The sequence below is a fragment of the Rana temporaria genome, chromosome 5 (genome assembly GCF_905171775.1).
Source record: "Rana temporaria chromosome 5, aRanTem1.1, whole genome shotgun sequence".
Taxonomy (NCBI): domain Eukaryota; kingdom Metazoa; phylum Chordata; class Amphibia; order Anura; family Ranidae; genus Rana; species Rana temporaria.
The window spans coordinates 372,374,031-372,396,197 of record NC_053493.1 but is presented as its reverse complement, the minus strand read 5'-3'; the positions used below and the strand labels follow the sequence as shown (position 1 = coordinate 372,396,197).

Below are 22,167 nucleotides of genomic sequence, written 5' to 3'. Positions count from 1 at the left end.
GCTTTCAGCATTGTCACTACTGAAAAAGCAGAAGCCTGTATCATGTCATTCAGCACCTAGCCTATGGCTTTCTGGATTTACAGACTGCCTCTGTTGCTGAAACCCTCCCACTGTGAGCTGCAGTGTCTGGGAAGGAGAGCGTATGAGACATTCTGAATTAGTATGGTCTAAACCGGAGCACAAATGCGGGGAAAAAAGGGGGGCATTTGGATTATGCTAGTATCGTCAAAAGCATATCAGCCAGATAAAATCAAAATTCTGTATTACAAATATATAATAAAAAATATGCAAAAAGGCAAAAAAAATAAAAAAAATTAAGAAAATTACCCGAACTGTATAATGGTATTGTACCAACTGACATGGGTGTAACAATGTGATCAATATACCAATATATATTTATTGAAAATGTGTAGCAGGCAACATACCTGCTTGAATCAGTTGGACTTTATTGGCACCCACATGGGGCAAAGTTTTTTAGAAAAACTATAAAAATATTGTACAAAATCACGCATAAAGCAGTAGTACTTCATTAAAAAATAGCATTGTCGCATTGATACATAAGTCATTATAGATACTTTTATACACAACACCTCTTGTTTTAAACATCTATACTTCACAATTCAAAATGTTGAAATGTATGCGCATGCAACGTTTTTCGCCAATTGTGTGGCTTCCTCTAGACCAGGTCAGGAAGTATCAAATGCTTCTAAATACATAGAGATCCAAATGAGTTTGTCATATATATCAACACCTTTACCTTAAACATGAACATTTAAAAATAATCAATGTTGATTGGGAGAGTGAAGTTCTACTTTAAGACCGCCATACAGAAGCCTTTAAAGCGGAGGTTCACCCTCAAAATTAACTTTTTAGCTAACCTATTTCCAGCCTTAATAAAGGCTTGTAGCGTTGTCATTTTTTTTAAATGTGTACACTTACCTGTCTTCAGCCTCACTTCCGGGTCCTTTTCCCCGACGGGGAGCTCTGCGCAATGTCTCCTGGGAGTGAGTGTTGATCCTCCCAGGAGACGATTGACGTGCGGGTAAAGCGCGTCACGCCTTCCGAAAATATCAGAGGGGGACTGCGCAGGCACCGTAAAGTGCCGAGTCCCCCTCGGATATTTTCAGAAGGCGATGACGCGCTTCACCCGCACGTCAATCATCTTTGCCTCGTCTTAGGAACGCCTACTCCCCGGGGGAGCGAGAACCCGGAAGCCCGGTAAAAACAACCATGAGACCGTAAGTACAGCGGATAAAAAAAAAATCCAGCATACTGTAGATGTCAGCAGTATGCTGGATGTAACGGTCTATTGATGTTTTAGGGTGAACCCCCACTTTAATTGTAATTTAACTCCATTCTTTTTTCTTTGCACCGGTTCTGGAGGTTCTGCAATAGCAGGCCGACTCATGGATTGGACAGAGCAAGCTCTTCTTCCATCTCCCTGTTCTACAAATCCATTTAATATATGGTTCCCACATAAGGGACGTATCAGATATTAAACTGATAAGAACAGATACTGCATTTGATCTTAGTCAAAAGGCAGAGAAGCGATAATTTCATTTAGCTCCATTTTTGATTTACCGAGATGTGTCATGAGAGCTACACAGGGTTTTTTTTTTTTGTATATTGTTTGTTTTTACAGAGTCAATGGAGATTCCTTCCACATCAAAGTTGAAAAGTATATTGGCAACTTCACTTCACCCATCTGTCAACTAACAAGATATTTTCATATCATAAACCCACTCAGAATGCTAATGCAGATCTCCCAAGAGGTTGGTCAACCCTTACACCCTTCTTGCTAGACATGTGTAGTTTAAAACCCCAATCAGATAAAAATGAAGAGTACATATTTATATAGGTTCCCTTAAAAAAAGGAAACCAAAATGTGGATGTGTACATGTGGTCATGCGCTTGTCAACGCGTTTCGCCAATTGCGTAGCTTCCTCAGGACCAGGTAACGAAGTATCAAATGCTGCTAAATATATAAATATTCAAATGAGTTTGTCATATATATCAACACCTTTATCTTAAACATAAACATTTAAAAATGAGCAATGTTGATTGGGAGAGTTCCACTTTAAGACTGTCATACAGAAGCCTTTAATTGTAAGTTAACTCCATTTTTGATTTGCCGAAGATGTGCCATGAGAGCCACACATTACTGGATTCTAAACACAATAAAATTGACAACGTTTTTTTTTCTTATAATGTTCGTTTTCAATGAGTCAATGGAGATTCCTTCCACATCAAAGTGGAAAAGTATATTAGCAACTCCACTTCCCCTTGCTGTCAACTAACAAGACATTTTTATATCATAAGCCCACTCAGAATACTAATGCAGATCTCCCAAAAGGTTGGTCAACCCTTACTCCCTTCTTGCTAGAGATGTGTAGCTTAAAATCCCAATCAGATAAAAATGAAATTTACATATTTATAAAGGTTCCCTTAAAAAAAAGGAAAGCAAAAAAAAATTAGTTTTTCTTGTAGTGACTCTATATAGTTCTTTGAATGTATCTTGTGGTTACATGCGCTCCACTGCTCCGCTCCCCTTCCATGTATTGCATAGCGTGATTTCAATGTAAATGATGTTCATCACACAATCACAGCACTTCAGAAACTCTTTTCTGCTGGGATAGCTTAAATCTAAACACACTCAAGCAGCCTGCTGCACAGGACCAAGATTTCTTCTACGAGGAAGAGGGAAAAAATAAATAAAAATTTAAAAAAAAAAGTCAAAAATCCTTACACAACAATGCTGTGCGAAAAAAAGGGAAAGAAAAAATCTGAACAGTTTCTGCAGGAAGATGGTCTGTCTCCAAATCCGTGTGCCCTATCAGACAAATTAAAGTAAATCAAGCATGAAATGAAGCAGAAGAGCCATGAGATAAGGCTCCTTTAAGTCGTTTACAGATTAGGATAGAGAGTGGTGCATCTGGTCTGTGCCAGTGGAAGAGGCCAGTTTCCCGTCTCACAATAGCAGACTGTGTATAGGATTACCTTCCCTGTCAATGACAAGGCAAACGGCGCCTGCAAAATGTCTCTTAACTAACTTCTTAATGTTCCATCTAGGGGGCTCCTATTAGAGTATTAACTGTTACAATGGGACCGAAACACATTTCGATAAAGTAAAAAAATAAAAATAAAAAAAAATAATAAAAAAATAAACAGACGTAGTTTCTTGATTTATTGACTAGTTAAGTTGCTGATAACCTGGCAGGAGACGAGCTTGCGGCAGATGAGCCTCTGCCCGTTATCGGGAACAGCTTTGCGCTTCTCGAATCTGTAGATAAGTTTCCAACTGGAATTAGTGACGCAGTCAGACGCCCCGCGTGTTACTGGTTGGACTGGTACTTGAACAGAAGCTAAAGGATGCTGTCGCTCTATCTGATGGGATGTCGCTGATAGAGAGCCGAAGCCAATTTTTAATTGAAATTGGCATCCTATTCATGGATGGAGACTGGACCAGTTCTCATGTAAAGGAAGCATGCAGGCTGCACGTCTTATCAGTTTGAATTCTGCTGCAGTGAACTGAGGGGCTTTATGTGGAACAAGCAAATTTACTGGTGGTTTAGGTGCAATGTGTTGTCGCTGGTTGATCTGGCATCTTTGCCATCAACCCTGAAAATATAAAGTAGAGTGACTTGCCCAATAACATCTTTATATGGTGAAAAAAAATGACAAGAGTGACGCACTATGAAAGTATTTTAAAGAGGAAAGTAATTGTAGGTGTTGCTTTTGGCAACAGGTCACATTTTAATGATCAGTTGTATTTCCTAATGCAGGTATAACAATGGGAACGAATGATAAATATACACTCGCTGGCCACTTTATTAGGTATACCTGTTCAATTGTTTGGTAACACAAATTGCTAATCAGCCAATCACATGGCAGAAACTCAATGAATTTAGGCATCTAGATGGGGATTAAAAGCGGGGTTCCATCCGCAATTTTTTTTTAAAGTCAGCAGCTACAAACACTGTAGCTGCTGAATTTTAATAAGGACATTTACCTGTCCTAGGCACCCACGATGTCGCCCCCCCCCCCTAGGCCGATCGCTCGATCCTGGCAGCTCCCGGCGCCACCATCCTTACTGAGGGAAACAGGCAGTGGAGCCTTGCGGCTTTGCTGCCCGTTTCCTACTGCGCATTGTGCGAGTCTCGTGGCGCTTTTGTGAATGGGCGGCTGCTCTCTGGGATACACACAGGGATCCCGTGACCACGTCCCCATCGAGACGAAACGTTGGGAGGTGACGTTCTGACATCACCGCGTCAAGTGATCAGACCCGGAAGATACGGGCTGCATGTTCGGGGAGCCGGCCGGCTTGTTATTTTATATGCTTCATGTGACAGATTTGATGTAAGTGTACATCTTTTTATTATCTATTAAATACTCAAGGATTTTACGCTATGCGAGTTCCCTCTTCTCTTTTATACATCTCTTACTGGCGTACTGTTTGAGGCAACCCATCACTGTGAGTGTCCTGGTTTGGCGATAAGATTCAGGGATATCATCGGTCTATGCTGTATATGATCTCCTATAATTTAGAGATCGTATATTTCCGGTAAGAGGCAGTGTGTGATCGTGGTGGAGGTGCTTCTATCATCACTTTTTCCCAGGACGTTTGTAGATAAAGTTTTTCACTTGGGAGATCATTAAATGTGAACACCTGTAGTTTTGGACTTTATGGTGGATTGTGGTTAAACCCACAACCGTGTAATTCATTCACAATTCATTCTGTGCACAGCATGTTTATTTGTGTAACTTTGGTTTTCACATTTTTTGCGCTGTTTTCAGTGCATTATTATTAGATACATTTAGCGCAACTTTTTCTTTGTATACTGAATATTTCAAAAACTGCTGATCTACTGGGAATTTTTAACATACAACCATCTCTAGGGTTTACAGAGGATGGTTAGACAAAATGAAAATATCCAGTGACCAGCAGTTGTGTGGACGAAAATCCCTTGTTGATGTCAGAGGAGAATGGTTCAAGATGATAGAAAGGCAACAGTAACTCAAATAATCACTTGTTACAATCAAGGTATACAGAATACCATCTCTGAGTGCACAACACATCGAACCTTAAAGCAGATGGGCTACAGCAGCAGAAGACCACACTGGTGCCACTCCTGCCAGCTAAGAACATGATATCAAGTTTACAATTCACACAGGTTCACCAAAATTGGATACTAGAAGACTGAAAAATGTTGCCTGGTCTGCACAGTCTCGATTTCAGCTGCGAGATTCAGATGGTAGGGTCAGTATTTGGTGTAGAAATTAAAAGCATGGATCCATCCTGCCTTGGTTCAGGCTAGTGGTGGTGGTGTAATGGTGTAATGGATATTTTCCCTTATAAACAATTGAGCATTGTTTAAATGCCACGGCCTACCTGAGTATTGTTGCTGACCCCGTTCGTCCCTATGTGTCTATAGTGTACCCATCTTCTGATGGCTCCTTCCAGCAGGATAATGCACCATGTCACAAAGTTTAAATCATCTCACCACTGGTTTCTTGAACATGACAATGGGGTTGATTTACGAAAGGAAAATCCACTTTGCACTACATGTGCACTTGGAAGTGCAGTCGCTTTAGATCTGAGGGAAAGATCTGAAATGAGGGGAAGCTCTGCTGGTTTTATCATCCAATCATGTACAAGCAAAAATGCTGTTTTTTTATTTTCCCTACATGTCCCCCTCGGATCTACAGAGACTGCACTTCCAAGTGCACTTGCAGTGCAGAGTGGATTTGCCTTTAGTAAATAAACCCCAATGAGTTCACTGTACAACAATGTTTTCTTCATCAGCTGCAACAATGTTCTATGAAACCTTTTAATTTAGGTCACCCGCACACCCCTGTGGGTCAGTTGGGTCAAATGAACTAGCCCCCCTTTCAGTCAGCTCCTCACTTACCCCATCAATGGCGTAGGCGGTGGCTTCCTCTGCGTCTCCTTACAACGGCCGTGTGTCTTCTCCCTCCTCCTTTCTCCTCCTCCTAGGCCAATAGGATCGCTTCTTTTGGCCAATCAGGAAACAGGTCTCAAGACCCTTTTCCTGATTGGTCAGGAGGAGAATTAATGTGACAATAGCAAATACTGGGTGTTCTTGGGGCGTAGTGCTCTGCGCCCCGTGCCCACCCTTTTTTGAAGCCTATTAGAATCTCCGGCTCTAAACACGTGCTTTAAAAAAAATAAAAAATAAATTGGAATCCATGCGTCCGGTGCCCCGCATGTAAATTAGAGGGCTGGGTGCATGGATAGGGGGGCCGTGCCCCTGCGCCCTGCATTACTCTTCTTCCTTTATAGCATTCCCTTCCATCCTCTCTAGGACCTGATTGCCCTGTCCCACAGTCAATCAGGCTTTAATCACAACCCCAATAGAGAGGCATCGCATAACATGAGCAACTGCCATTTTCTGAGCGCACTGATGCTATTAACTTCTTTCTATGTCGCACCCACTGTTAGTATGAGTCACAGGGAGAGAAGGCAAAGGTATTGTGACAGTGATGCTATTTAGGAGCTAACAAAAATAATTGTCAATAAGACTGAAAAAACAATATATTGCTCCATAAACATGCATTATTGATATTTTAATTTTCATTGAAAAGGTATCACTTTGACACTTTAAAATAAAATGAAAAATATACGTGCATCGCTATTAATCTATCATGTGAAGTATGCAGTGATATCAAAATATATTCAAATAAATAAATCTATATAATATTGTGTTCAATTAAAGTTCATATGCTGAAACTTTGACACTTTGTTTTGTCTTCCAAAACTACTTTTATAACTGTACAACACTTCTTTCTACCATTGTAAAAATTAAATGGCGCTGTTATCATTACCAACCATGGTAATAAACAGTTTATTTACTCATCTCTAGCATTCATTACTAAACTGTCAATAGTTCTCAGTGCTCTTTGAAGGTGCTATAAGTACACTTTTTTGCAGACTTCTGAACTTACAGCTTTCACCCACCCACCTGGAAACCCTACAGTACTTATGACCCAGGATTGGGACCCCCATGGCAGCAAGAGCAATCACCCTCATTCTGCATGGAGACAGGTCTTTCTCCACCCCCCCCCCCCCCCCCCCCCCCAGGGTAACCACAGCCTTAACAGATGACTCTCTCGCCTCCCTCTTCTCTGTGTTTTTGTGGACACCCTGAGCTGTACAAGTGACCACTGGCCAGTCCTCTAGGACCAAATACTTTGGACCCCAGCTGACCACCACCTCCCATATCCTCAAGTTAGAAAGTTACCCACCCACCTGGGAACCCTACCTATGACCCAGGATTGGAACCCCCATGCCAGCAAGAGCAATGGTCTTTCTCCTTTAACCCACCAGGGTAACTGCAGCCTCAACAGATGGCTCTCCTGGTCCCCTCTTCTCTTTTTTGGTGGACACCCTGAGCTGTACCAGTGGCCACTGGCCTGTCCTCTAGGACTGAACACTTTGGACCTCAGTTGACCACCCCCCCTCAGATCCTCGAGTTAGAAACTGTAAGTTGGAGGGATAGAGTTAAGAGATTCAGATCTATTGTGGCAATCATGTATGGAACAAGAACAATGGATGGTGAATTTTCTCGAAAAGTAATTGGTTTAAAAGCACCACTTTAAATGTTCTACTGTTGTCAGTAAGTGATATATATAATTCGTTTTTTAAACAAAGGTTTTATATGTGGATAGCATTGGCTTTTCACTTATTGATTTTACTGGTTTACTGAAATTAGTATTTTATTTGTTGTATAAAAAAGATCAAAAAACTTTATCTATACTTGCATTTTACATAATATGTATTGACTATGCTTTGTGTATCAATTTTACTGTCTAACACTGTTTTTTTTTTGTCACATTTGAATATAGATGTGGTGTATGGAAAATTTGTGAAAGGTAGAGAGGGAGGAAAGGGCACGTAAAAGTAAAATAGAATGAATATAGTTAATTGTCAGCAATGTAATCATGTCATGCTTTGTTAATCCATATTCTCACGTGTGGCTATATATACATTTGCAGTCTGTGATTACTAGTGTACTTTAATGCTAATCTTTGTAAAGCACAAAATCACACATCAAAGTGTAAACTCCTATACTGGTGTAGTGCCAGCAGTTTACCCAATCTTGGACCACCATCTATTGACCAAGAAAGGCCATTTTACACTTTCCCTTCCTTAAATCAGCCCATGCAAGAGCAGCCCCAGCTTCGGAGGCTGAAAGATTAGTTGGATAGTATTAGTACTAATATTGCTATATGACTTGTATATGTACTTTTATTTTAGAACAAATGAAGGTTTATATGATTTATTTTACTGTATTTAAATTATCAAATGCATCATACTTCTTTGGACAGACCTATAATTGTAGCGTCTCCATTTGCTCTTAAGCTTGGTTCAGCAGTTGGTTGAGCTGTGGTTTTACTGCCAACCCGCCTAAACGCTAGCATACGGCTGCTCATGGCTGTGCATAAAAACAAACAGATAAAAGATTGGCGCTGATCTTAAGGTGTCACAGGGGAATAATAGTTCATTATGGGCAGAGTATCCTCATTGCAAGTCCATTAACTAGTCCATAGGTAGTGTGGTAGCTCACTCCAGTGGTAGCTTTGTATAGAGGTAAGAAGCAACTCTATAGAAGAGAAAAAAGAGGGGGGACACAAGCACCAACTAAGTGTGACATCAAGAGTAGTTTTAATCCAAAGTAAAATAATTACTCACAAAGGGAGTTAAAAACAGGTATGTAGCGCAGAAAAGACGAGTCCTCATCGACACAACTGATCAGCGTTCGGTTGGATTGGAAGATTGATCGTGAACGCACATCCCAACCAGACGTGACGTAGGACGTAGCTGGTGACGAGTTTGCGGTGCATGCGCTCCTTCTTCAAGCCTGAAGACCAACTTCTCAATTCATCTGGACACTGACCAGTTGTGTCAATGAGGACTCGTCTTTTCTGCGCTACATGCCTGTTTTTAACTCCCTTTGTGAGTATTATTTTACTTTGGATGAAAACTACTCTTGATTCTACACTTAGTTGACGTTTGCCCCCCCCCCTTTTTTTTTCATGGCTGCACATACAGTACTGTATGCTGCAGCAAAACTTAAACAGCATGTCACTTTTGGTGGGCAGTAACACCACAGAATGCGACTAATGCAGTTCTATGCAGATGCAATGCACATGATTGAGGCACAGAAGTATGGTTATTATGGAGTTAAATCAGGCGGTGAGGAGGAAACATATTGCCTCCTCAGTGCCTGTCAAACACCTCCGAAAATGATCCAAACATGTGAACGGGGCCTTACTGTGCAGCGTTTTCACTTTTCAGAGTTTGGTAGCGTACAATGTGTGTCCTGAGGTACAGAGCTTTTGTGTCAGAGTGGCACTCAGTGGACTATTTTCCTTTTAACCTAATTATCTTTAAAAAATCTTACATTTAAATAAAGAAGATGCAGGGAGATTTGTTTTAAATGTTTTTGATGAAAAGCTGGGTGACTCTTTTATGTCATGCTAGGGACCTTGCAAAAACATTTGGTTCCTCGGGTTTGCCCTGTTGTCAAACTGACAAGAAACCAAACTGTCATATGAATCAGAATCAGAAAATCGAAGCAGGTGGCTGACAGACTTGCAGGAGGTTTAGACAAGCATCAGGCATCATATGAAAAGCAAGAACAAGTTGACAAGCCCGAAATTATAACTGGACTACATGAAAATATTATCAAATCAGGATACCAAAGCACGATCAAGGACCAATAGCAACATATTGCTCCAGGCAGAGTCATAAGAAAAGCAGAAGGTCAAGGCAAGTGTCAGATAGACTAATGTTAGGAACTGGAGATCAGACAAACAGGCAGGATTCTGAAAATAAGATCAGACCATGCAAGGACCACCGGGGGACCTGCTTATAGATGACCTATGGCATCCTATTAAAAACTGGTGAGTTGGTGATTCAGCTTTATTGAACAAGTACAAGACTTTACTGGTTGATAAAGATAGAACGGTTTCAGATACAGAATAGATGTCAATAAGCCATAACTGTAACATTGTTATATTATATCTACTGGATTACTGATGGTACATAGATTATTTTTATAATTATTATACAGGATTTATATAGCGCCAACAGTTTACGCAGCGTTTTACAATAGTAAAGGGGAGACAATACAGTTATAATACAACAAAATACAAGAGGATTAAGAGGGCCCTGCTCAGAAGAGTTTACAATCTAATAGGGTGGGGCAGGTGGTACAAAAGGTTGTAACTGTGGGGAATGAGCTGATAGAAGTGGTAAAAGATAGTTGGAGACGTGATGGGCTTCCCGGAAGAGATGAGTTTTCAGGGATCGCAAGGTAGCAAGAGTAGGGGATAGCTGGACAGGTTGAGGTAGTGAGTTCCAGAGGATGGGAGAAGCTCTGGAGAAATCCTGGAGACCATTTAGTTATAATTTTGTAACCATTTTCCTGAATCGCTTTTGGATCAGCATTACTGCCTCTGTTGCTGAAACCCCCACTGTGAGCTGCAGTGTCTGGGAGGGGGTGTGTGTGTGAGACACAAATGAAGGAGGATTTGGCTTAGTCAGGAAGGGGAATCTATATTTTTTAAATGTATAAGCCTTGTGCAACATATAAGAACTGGATTTAGTGCTTGCACAGACTGTCATACAGGAGCATTTGGTTGTACCTTTTAAACATGTCTGTAACTGCAGTTCTTTTTTTCAACCAACATTTTTTTGCAGCTTGAGCATGGTAAGTTGATTACCCAAGAAAGTTAAAGGATATGTTCCATCTTAAGAATATGTTACATGTTACACCTGTAATTACACCCTTCCATCACCCCCCTCACCAACCCACCAGTGACAGCAGGCGGGGTTCCTCTTTCCCGTAGCTGCTGTTACATTAAAAATTGGTGAGGTTATGTAGTGCTCCATCCACAATCATTCATTGACAGAGATCTGTGAATGAATAGATTACAAGTTTCGTCTGCCACCGTGGTAGATTGATTGGACAACATGTGCACTTGTAGTCCATTGACACTTCAAATTGAAAGCCCCTACAGAGATATGAGCAGAAGGCTGGGGGGTGTGTCTGCCAGGGCCTGACATTACACCTGCAACCCACTGATCGTTGGCGCAATGCTTTGCAGACTCCTGTGGGAAAACTAATAAATGTAAATGTTTTCCTGCAAAAAAATGTGCATTTATTTATTCCCATAAAGGTTATTTATAAAGCAGCACTATGACCTTATCACAGCCATACCACTCACTGCTTTAAAAGAAATTGTACATTCATAAAACACAGCAATGAGCTTTACAAAAGTACTTTGAGATTCAATGGCTTTGGGACTCTAAACCAGGAAAGCATTATTCCAAAAACAAACAAAAGTCTGGTTGGGCGGCCAGTTACCTATCAAATTCAGGCGGCAGCTCTCCACCAATCTCACGTTATGCACGGAGATGTTCATAGGACACCTCGGGCATACATTAAATGAAATCAGGCTGCAATGTTGACCAAAACAGTGGTATATAACCAAGAGTAGATAATGATATCTGATGTCCATTTAATCCCTATCTCCTCTGGACTGTTTTGAATTTTACTCTGGGTAAGGCGGCATATGGGAGGAGTAGGGGGGGGGGGGGCGACGCCATACATTGTTTTATATTATTGTTTTTTGTTCTTTTCTTCTGTAAAATTACTCTATATATTTTACCTTGTTTTTTGTTATGACTAATATGTGTTTATCTTTTATTCTTAGTATGATATGTCAATATGTCAACATTTGTTCTGTAATCCTCATATATATGCAATAAGCTCCTGAAGAAGTGGTGTATTGTCCCGCGAAACATGTTGAGCACACTAAATACAGTCCAGAACTGGTAAAGCTAATACCTACAGTTGCACTCAAGACATTCTACAGAGCTGTTATATCATATCGTATGGTTTTTAATAAATTGTTAAACTGAATAAAATCAAATTTTTTACTTATTATATGCATTTCAAGCTTCTGTATAGTACCATTAAAGTCCACTATGGCCTCAACATAAAACAATCCTCCAAGAGTAGATACTGATATCTGCTGTCCATTATAGGTGGACCCCTACATTAAGGAAAAAGGCAGCAACATGGGAGTCGGCTATGTGCAATGACCTGACAGCTGCCCATGAGTGAAAAGTTGGAGCTTCTGGTTCCCAAAGGTTTGACCACAAATCTAAATTGAAACAATGCTGAAAGTTCAATGAAAAAAGTGGTGGGAAGCCAAATAGCTACAGTATATCCAGCTGTAACATTTTAAGAGCTACATAATAAACATATCCCATACACACAATGAAAAAAGGGAAAGTTGAAAGTACATGTAATCGAAAAGCAACTATGAAAAATAAAATGTATTTCATTAGTATGCTTGTGTCCTGTAAGTTATTAGAGAAAGAGTTAAAAACATAAAGAAGTAAAAAAAGAAAAAGACAAGTAAATATATGTGTGATCTTTATTACAGTGATATATATATATATATATATATATATATATATATATATATATATATATATATATATATATATATATAGTTTTGTTTTTTCTCTTTTTTTAAATAAAGTTTGGTCCTGTCATCACTGACAGGAAAATATCTGCATGCACACTTTTCCTACATGACAACTCTATACGGTCTAATCACCATGACTGATTAATTGCCATTCATTTGTTAAACTGAAGCAATGAGGCCTGGGGGTTTTCTCGGTTCATTCTTGACTAAATATTCTTCCAGTGATTCACTAAAAATAATGAATAATTTGCCATGTAAGTTATACTGGAGCCATGAAGTGGAATCACATTATTTTAAGCCTTAAAGTGTACACCAAATACTAGAGTCTGACGTTGCAGTGATGTCCCAAGTTCACAGTCATTTAATGGATAGCATGCTTGAAAATTCTTTCAGGCCCATAACAATGTTGTTTCTGATATTGATCTACATTGCATTTAGAACTCTGGGGAAAATCAACAATGACATATATGATGCAGTTTGTCAACAGCATTAAAGCGGAACTAAACTGTATTTGAGAAACACAAACTGAAAACGCAATTGAATTTATTTTTAATATTCGAAGCAAACTCCAAACTCCACCCATCCAAATCTCCATGCTTTATTTTATTGAGAAATTACTTTGAAAAACAACCCCCTAGCATTTATAGTTTCACCCATCTTGAGTAAGGGAACCTTATTTACATAGCATTTACTTCCTGGAATCCATCTGCCCTTAGATCATTCATTCATCAGATTAGGCTACCTGTCAGATTTTGAAACGGAAGTAATGCTCTGTCACCGCCATCTTGCTACACCCCACACGCATCCACAGTAAGGATACAGTAAGAAGACGGCAATCCTTACAGACGAGCAAACATGTACGATGAAAACGGTCCGCCGGACCGCTTTCAGCTTACATGTCTGCCCGGAGATTTCTGTATGATGGCTGTACACACCATCATACAGAAAAAAGAAAATCTTTTTTATGTCATGGCTTCTGCTGAAAGACGAATAAAGCTCATGATGGTACAGTTTATAGTTTGGAACAAAAAAAGAAAAAAAAATTACAATTCAGTTTATTTTTTTCATGTCTACAAAATCACCACTAATTAAACGTATTCACGGCTGAAACAGATAGCAGTAATTAAAATGAAGTACATCATTAACGAAATGATGAACCACAGGTCACCAAACTGATTCACAGGCACAGGCTGGGCCGCAGCCAAAAAAGGTTAACAACCCCTGATCTTAAGTTTATACTAAAATAAAATTCTAGACTTGAAATCCTCAGCATGTCACTAATGGGAGTATAGACTTAAAACACACGATGGTTTGTATTATGTTATTAATCATTTAAAGCTGAACTCCAGCTTGTGCCTAGTATAAGTAAAAAGAAGTATAAGTGAAAACAAAAAAAGACTCTCTCTGCAATACTTACCTTTTCCCTGATACTGTGCACCATAAAGTTATTGTTCTGGGATCTAGCACCACTTCCTTTTCGGGCATAATAAGGAGTGTGAGCAAGGGCAATGTAGAGACCCGCTTCTAGGGGCACATCCTCATCCCAGCCTGGGCTCACAGCAAAATGATAAAGAACTCTGTGCCATGTCAATACATCATTCAGAACCTACCTACCGGAAGAGGAAAATGAGGAAGAGGACCTGTGATGTCACACAACTAGACCAAAGACACCTAGAAAAAAGGAATTGTGAGGGGGTTTACTCGGCAGCGGGTGTGTGTGACCCCCTGAAAAAGTTCACTACACAAAAATTAGGCACAGCAAACAGTAGAGAAGGTGAAAAAACAAAGGTGTGGTTTTATTACATTGTATACAATGGTCAAAAACAGCAAAACACAAAGAAAAATTTAAATAAATCCTTGCCAACTTGGCCATATACCTATTATCATATGGCAAATCAGAATCACACCAATATATCCAAAACAGACAAATAAATAGAGGCTGCAAATAACTGCTACTCCAGGCCTAAAATGTTGAGTTAGGCCTCGTACACATGATAGGATAGCCAAAGGACAACGGTCAAAACCGATCGTGTGTAGGCCCCATAGGTTATTTAACCTTCGGTTAAAAAAATTGGAACTTGCTTTAAAATTTAACAGATGGACGTCTAACCGATAGGTCAAAACTGATCGTTAGTATGCAAAACCATTGGTTAAAAACCCGCGCATGCTCAGAATCAAGTCGACGCTTGGAAGCATTGAACTTAATTTTTTTCAGCACGTCGTTGTGTTTTACGTCACCGCGTTCTGACACGATCGGTTATTTAACCTATGGTGTGTATGCGTGACGGACCATCAGTCAGCTTCATCGGTTAACCTAAGACAACGGTCCTTCAGACCGTTGTCCTCTGGTTAACCTATCGTGTGTACGAGGCCTTAGGAATGACACCTTCAACCAACCAAACCGCCCCTCTCTTACATATTTGACATACAACTGGCCTTTATCAATAAGTTGGAGCAAATATATCCAAATTCCACCTGGTTAAAATGAACCCTCTATTCCTTGATATCGTTCAACATCTGAGCCACTGGGAGATAGTCATGTGCTATGGCTATTTTTTCTGCTCTGAGCTATTTTTAAAACAGTAATAACATACTAAAAAGTGTAGACATCTTCCTCTCCACCTACAGTTACAGCAGGTGAAAAGGACCTCACAAAATTTCTCTACCCATAAAAACTCAACGCCGAACTACAGAGTTAGGCCCCTTTCACATTGAGGAGTTTTTCATGCAGTACAGCACTAAAAATAGCGCTGCTATACCGCATGAAAAAATCATGCTCTGCAGGCTTCAATGTGAAAGCCTGAAGGCTTTCACACTGAAGCAGTGCGGTAGCAGGACCGCTCCAAAAGTCCTGCTAGCCGTATCTTTGGAGCGGGGTGTTTACCGCTCCTATACCATGCCTTCCCATAGAAATCAATGGGAAACCGCGGTAATACCGCCCGCAATGCGCCTCTACAGAGGCGCATTGTGGGCAGTATTAACCCCTTTTTTCGGCCACTAGCGGGGGTTAATACCGCACCGCTAGCGCACGAATATCGCGGTAAATACGACGGTATAGCGGCGCTACAAAAAGCGCGGCTATACCGTCACCGCGGCTCCACTGCCCAATGTGAAAGCAGCCTTATGGTCTTACAAAATGGTTCTTTTCCAGATGGCGCTCCTACATCAAACGCACTTCACCCCTGTGGAAACTATTTTTTGCTGTCCTTCCAATATACGGAGTGATACCTCAAGGCCAACTTGACCAACTCCCTGGGTAGATTGAAAGTCCCTGTTCATTCGACTTCTAATATTTCATCTATTTGATTGTTACGCTAGTTGTCAAGTTATAGTTCTTAGATCTGTGTACATATGAGCTTACAAATATTACAACTCAGTAGTCCGTTTTACACAACATTCATTTGACGAGAGTCATCCAATCCTGTATACTAGTTTTCTCTCCCCGTTCCATGCGAGAAAACCTATTACTGTGATTTTGTTGAATACGTTGTGTTGTATTCTATTTTGTTACACATGTGGTACTATAATGCACCTGGTCATCATCTATGTACTCATATTTTTATTTATTTTTTGTATTCCGCTTTTATAATGCTGATTGATCTTTATTTTACTGTACTGTGCTTTTCTAATTCTTAAAACCGTAATTAATATATATATATATATATATATATATATATATATATATATATATATATATATATATATATATGTATATAAAACTGTTATAAACCCAAAAACAAACTTTTATTATATTGCAACCAACTCTTAAGCCCTGTACACATGATCGGTTTGTCCGATGAAAACAGACCGATGGACTGTTTTCATCGGACAAACCGATCGTGTGTGGGCCCCATCGGTTTGTTTTCCATCGGTGAAAAAAAATTGAACATGTTTTACATTTTCCCTATGGATAAAAAACCAATAGAAAAAAAATGATCGTCTGTGTGGAAGTCCATCGGTCAAAAATCTATGCATGCTCAGAATCAAGTTGACGCATGCTCGGAAGCATTGAACTTCATTTTTCTCAGCACGTCGTAGTGTTTTACATCACCGCGTTTGGACATGGTCGGATTTTTGACTGATGGTGTGTAGGCAAGACTGATGAAAGTCAGCTTCATCGGTTATCCAACGAAAAAATCCATTGAATTAGATTCCATCAGATATCCGATTGTGTGTATGAGGCTTTAGACTTGATGGCTGCATTTGTTTTCTTTTATAGGCTTTCTTTCTTTTTATTTTCACTTGGTGATCTGGCCAGTAAGTCTGTTGTTATTCAACAGAACAATCTGTTCTGCAGATGTAGCAGTTACAAGGATGAGACAAACCATTTACTACTGATAGTGGTGCTTACAGTCATCAGATTTTATTTTTTATCACAAAATTAAAAAAAAAGTGCTGTAACTGCTTATAAAATGTTAGCTAGAATTCAGCTTCAGTGTGTTAGTTTATCTAAATCTGCTAGCACATCTAACACTCCCCTCCCCCAGACTGCTGCTGTCCAAAGGTGCCCCCTGTGCTCATTCATCCAAACTGGAGGCACTCTAATACAGGAGGTGTGTTACTGGCCAGGTAAGCCAGGTGAAAACAGAGGGAAGAAAACCTAAAAAAAAAAAAAGAAAACGGTTTTACCTACCACATCTAATGATTGGTAAGCTGCAATATATAACATTTTCGGTTTGGGGTTTTATACTGCTGTAAGGAATCTTTATAGTGTTTTGAGTGTCCATAAACTATTTTGTACAAGCCCACTTGTTTTTTAGGAATGTTAATCTTGACAGTAAAATAATTAAAATATTTCCTAAGGATAAAAAAATTCCAATGAATGTCCATAATAAATGTTATTTGTTACCCTTATCTGAAGATTCACTTTTATTTATTTTGCGCTATACATATTTTTTTATTTAGTCACAATTTATTATGTGTGTTTTTTTCTAAGGAAGAAGGATAACTATTTTATATTCAGCTTCTGAGAGAAAGAATTCACCAAAAAAAACTTTTAGCAGAATAATTATGTATAATTATTAAAAACTATTTTAAAATGTTACTATAAAACTAAAATTATTGACAATATTAGTATAACATTGTTATCTTTTATTGTGATTATAATTATTATTGTCATTATTATTTACACACAAAAATGTGCAATCAAAATGAGTGGTCAATCTCCATTAACATGTATGCATTCATTATTTGAAGGTCTTAATCCAAACCGGACAATGGAAAATTAATGTTTGCATGTATTTAATTCCCTTGCATGCATAATGCTATATTATCTTTGTTTTCTCTCCCTTTCTTAATAATTGCAGATGCATTTCTTCCCTTCTCCTGTGAAGTTTTGCTGTTGTTGTTATTGTTGTTGTTGCTCTTGTGAAATGAGTTGTGTTCAAACTAAAAAAAAAACTAAAAAAAAAAAAAAGATGAAGCCAGCATTTAAATTCATCTCACAGTCCAGAATTTACTTAACGGCCAGCCTGTGCGCTGTGATAAACGGAATGATGATCCGGCAACATGTCTTTATCCATGGTTTGCTTTAATTAACACCGGCTTGTTTGTTGAAAAGATGATTAATATGCCAATGAAAATTGCATAATTGAATACCACAACACTGGCACAATCAGGCGGACACATGCAGGTTTTTTTTTATACCATTTTTTATATTTATTATTGTAACTATTGTTCTTGTTGTTCTACTGTTTCTGGAATTCCTTTTGACCAAATGTTAAGAGGAAACAGGAGCGTGCCTGGGATCCAAAGAAACAAACAAAAACATAAAAAAAATAAAAAAAATAATAAATAATTATAATACAATGCGCTATACACAAGGCTTTAAATATGGGAGCTTTGGCTAATTAGACCTCAGGCTTGGTCCTGGTCAAATCATGGGCAATTAAATAAAAATATCAGCTAGGCAGACATCTTGAATTGACAGAAGTTGTCAAGTTAATTAACATGGTTGGTAGGAAATGTATGGCTGGAACCAGTGGATGGTTACACAGCCCACTTTTCTAATTATTTTAACAAGCAAATTTTCTTTCAGGAGCCTTATGGAGGTACTTTTTTTTTTGTTAAATGAAGATAAAAAGGTTGCAGTACTTCTTTTCCTATAAATGTTTTCAGCATTAGCTTGTATTGTTAAAGATGAATTTTGGTAAGCACTACTTATACTGCAGGATATGGTACTGTTGCCTTCTTCCTTGGTGTAGACTACAGATAGATGGATGGTTTATGTATTAGATAGACTTGCAACTACTCACCAATAAATGTTGTTAATGTGTTTTGGTCAAAGAACTCTCATTTAACCCACATCATATCTTTGAGATATTAAATCTTAAATATAATAAACTGGTAACAGGTTTTGATTGGTACCAGGTCTTCGAGCATCCAAAACAAAGTTGGCTAATTGTACTACCCTCTCTCAGATTAAAGAGGAATATCAACAGAATAGTCTCTTCCATCTCTCGGTATCTCTTTTTTTTGGACAGAATCTGGAATGGTTAAAACACTTTTTTATATTAATTTGTTTATTTTTGCTGTGTGTTCCATAAGATAGAATTTCCTTCACTACCTTTACTGGGACACAACAGAAAATTAGAGACTTATCTAAAGTCAGGAGTGAAGTAAGGGCAATCTTCTCTTATGCCCTGTACACACAGTCGGGATTCCCGATGGGTCAAGGTACGTCGGAAATCCCGACGGCAAAATCGAGAACCTGCTCTCCCTTACACACAAGTGGGTTTTCCAACGGGAAAACTCAGATGAGAGCTTTTGGCCGGGAATTTCGTACAAACAGCCAGGTTTTCCGCCAGGAAAAAGTCCCCTGGGAATCCCCAGTGGGAAAAAAGAGAGCAGGTTCTCTTCTTTTGTCCAGCGGTTTTTGGGCAGTACACTGCGAGGAGCATACACACGACCGGGATTCCCGACCAAAAGCTCTCCTCACAGTTTTCCCATTGGGAAACCGGCTCGTGTGTACGGGGCATTAGTCAGTTTTGTAAAACAATGTGTCAGGTAAGAATAAAATAAAAGTGAAACTCCCCTAATTAATAATCAATATATATCAGAAAAAAAATAATGATATATACTCCAAAGTAGTATAAAATAAAAAAAAGTGCTTATGTCATAAATATACGATCAATCTCTTAGACAATTGTCATTGAAATACATGGAAACAAGTGTCTACATTGGAAGCTTACCCTCTAATCCTATACTATTAAATGTTTTTATTTTTCTCACGTTTTAGTCCTGGTGACAGTGGTTACCAGAAACAAAAAGAAAGGTGAATCTCCCCAGCAGGCACACAGATAGAAATAAAACCTTTAGGAGCTTTAACCCTTCTATTCCATATTCAAAAAAAGTACTACTGCTTAAGGATGAGCCGAACACCCCCCTGTTCGGTTCGCACCAGAACTTGCGAACACACCAAATGTTTGTGTGAACTTTAGAACCCCGTTAAAGTCTATGGGACTCGAACATTTCAAATCTAAAGTGCTAATTTAAAGGCTAATATGCAAGTTATTGTCCTAAAAAGTGTTTGGGGACCTGGGTCCTGTCCCAGGGGACATGTATCAATGCAAAAAAAAGTTTTAAAAACGGCCGTTTTTTCGGGAGCAGTGAATTTAATAATGCTAAAAGTGAAACAATAAAAGTGAAATATTACTTTAAATTTCGTACCTAGGGGGGGTGTAAAGTTAGCATGTGAAATAGCGCATGTTTCCAGTACATAGAACTGTCTCTGCACAAAGTGTCATTTCTGAAAGAAAAAAAGATATTTAAAACTGACTCGTGGCAATAATGAATTGTCGGCTCTGGCAATTCAGAGCGAATTCATTCATAAAAAAAAAAATAGCGTGGGGGTCCCCCCAAATTCCATTACCAGGCCCTTCAGGTCTGGAATGGATATTAAGGGGAACCCCGCTGTCAATTTAAAAAAAAATGACGTGGGGTTCCCCCCAAATATCCATTCCAGACCCTTCAGGTCTGGTGTGGATTTTAAGGGGAACTCCACCCCAAATACAATAAAAATGGCGTGAAGTTCCCCCAAAAATTCACACCAGACCCCTTATCCGAGCACGTTAACCTGGCCGGTCGCAGAAAAGAGGGGGGACAGAGTGCCGCCCCCCCTCTCCTGAACCGTACCAGGCCACATGCCCTCAACATGGGGAGGATGTCCCCATGTTGATGGGGACAAGGGCCTCATCCCCACAACCCTTGCCCGGTGGTGGTGGGGGTCTGCGGGCAGGGGGCTTAACAGAATTTGGAAGACCCCTTTAACAAAGGGGACCCCCAGATCCTGCCCCCCCTATGTGAATTGGTAATGGGGTACATTGTGCCCCTACAATTTCACGAAGGAAGTGTAAATAGTTGGAAAAAACACACACACACACACCGTAGAAAAAAGTCCTTTATTAATAAAAAAAATAAAAAATCCAGCGGTGGTAATCTACTCGGTCCCAGCTCCCTGCTCCAACGTTGTCTGTATCCAGCGAACATTGCTTGTTCGCCGAACAGGCGAACAGGCAATGTTTGAGTAGAACATGAGTCCGACTCGAACTCGAAGCTCATCCCTACTACTGCTGTCTGCTCACATAATTTGTAATAAAAACATATTTGCTATTCTGAAGCTTCCCTCCAATCACTTATTATTTTATGTATACTGTGATTCTGTACTTGCCAAAATATGCTTCAGAAATCTACCTCCACTAAGTCTGGCTGCATCCATTTTAACAGTGGGCAGCTGAAGCTGCTGCCTGTTCATTTCCTGGATTTACACAGACACACAGAGGCACACCTCCAGCTCTGCAGCCATGCACCTCTCATTGGACCTATTATGACTCACCCCCCCCCTTCCTTCCTGGAAAACTCTCCAAAGAATGAAAGCTGCTGTGCATGATGTCATATGCTTAGGCTAATTACCAGTCAAAAAACAGTAAGTGGGCTGTATAAGGTATTTACTGGCAGAAAAAATAATGTTTTACTATCCAAAGTTAAAACAACAAAGGCAGAAGATTTGATAGATGGAAAGTTGAAAAAATGACTGAAGGTCCGCTTTAAGCTCAATCTATCAAACATCCTCTCATTGCCCCTCTAAACTTTCTTTCTACAAAGCTAACTTTCTTTCTACAAATCTAACTTTCTTTCTACTCAACCAAGGACATAATCACCAACTGGTGTGTGTTGGAATTCCACTCACCATAGCTATAGGGCTGGCTTCTTGCTGTAAAGAGCATCTTTCTATAGGAAGACTGTCGAGAAGCAGAAATGTTGTTTGTTGGATGCAGTAAATGTAAGGATTATTTTACAATTCCATCCTTGACTTCCTTCAGAAGATAGCATTTTTTTAGATATGTGGCTTCTATTTGGTATTTTTCCTGCCTGCCGTATTTCTGATTCTTGTGTTATTGTAGTGTGTCGGGAAGTCAAGAAATTTCTATAAAATTTTAAGGGACCAGCTACATTCAAAATAATGCAGATTGGTGCAGGGACCACAAGTGTGCTGGAAATTTTTTGTTTCTCTGACACATTTGTAAAGTAGTTTTGAAGAAGTTGAGTCATAATTCTTCTATTTTGATATGGATTTATGTTCACGTGTTTTTATTACCTGCATTTGCTTTACATTTTGGTAAACTATTTTGCCGTTTCTAAATTGCT

The 22,167-nt window shown here is 39.4% G+C and overlaps 1 protein-coding gene and 1 non-coding gene across 2 annotated transcripts in view; both read right to left on the bottom strand.

Moving 5' to 3' along the window:
• Positions 1–22,167, bottom strand: part of ZFPM2 (zinc finger protein, FOG family member 2) — a 486,407-nt gene that overhangs the window by 315,247 nt on the left and 148,993 nt on the right. The window lies entirely within an intron of this gene.
• LOC120942184 lies at positions 1,362–1,552 on the bottom strand. Its single transcript, XR_005749953.1, has one exon. It is a non-coding gene; the product is annotated as a U2 spliceosomal RNA (small nuclear RNA).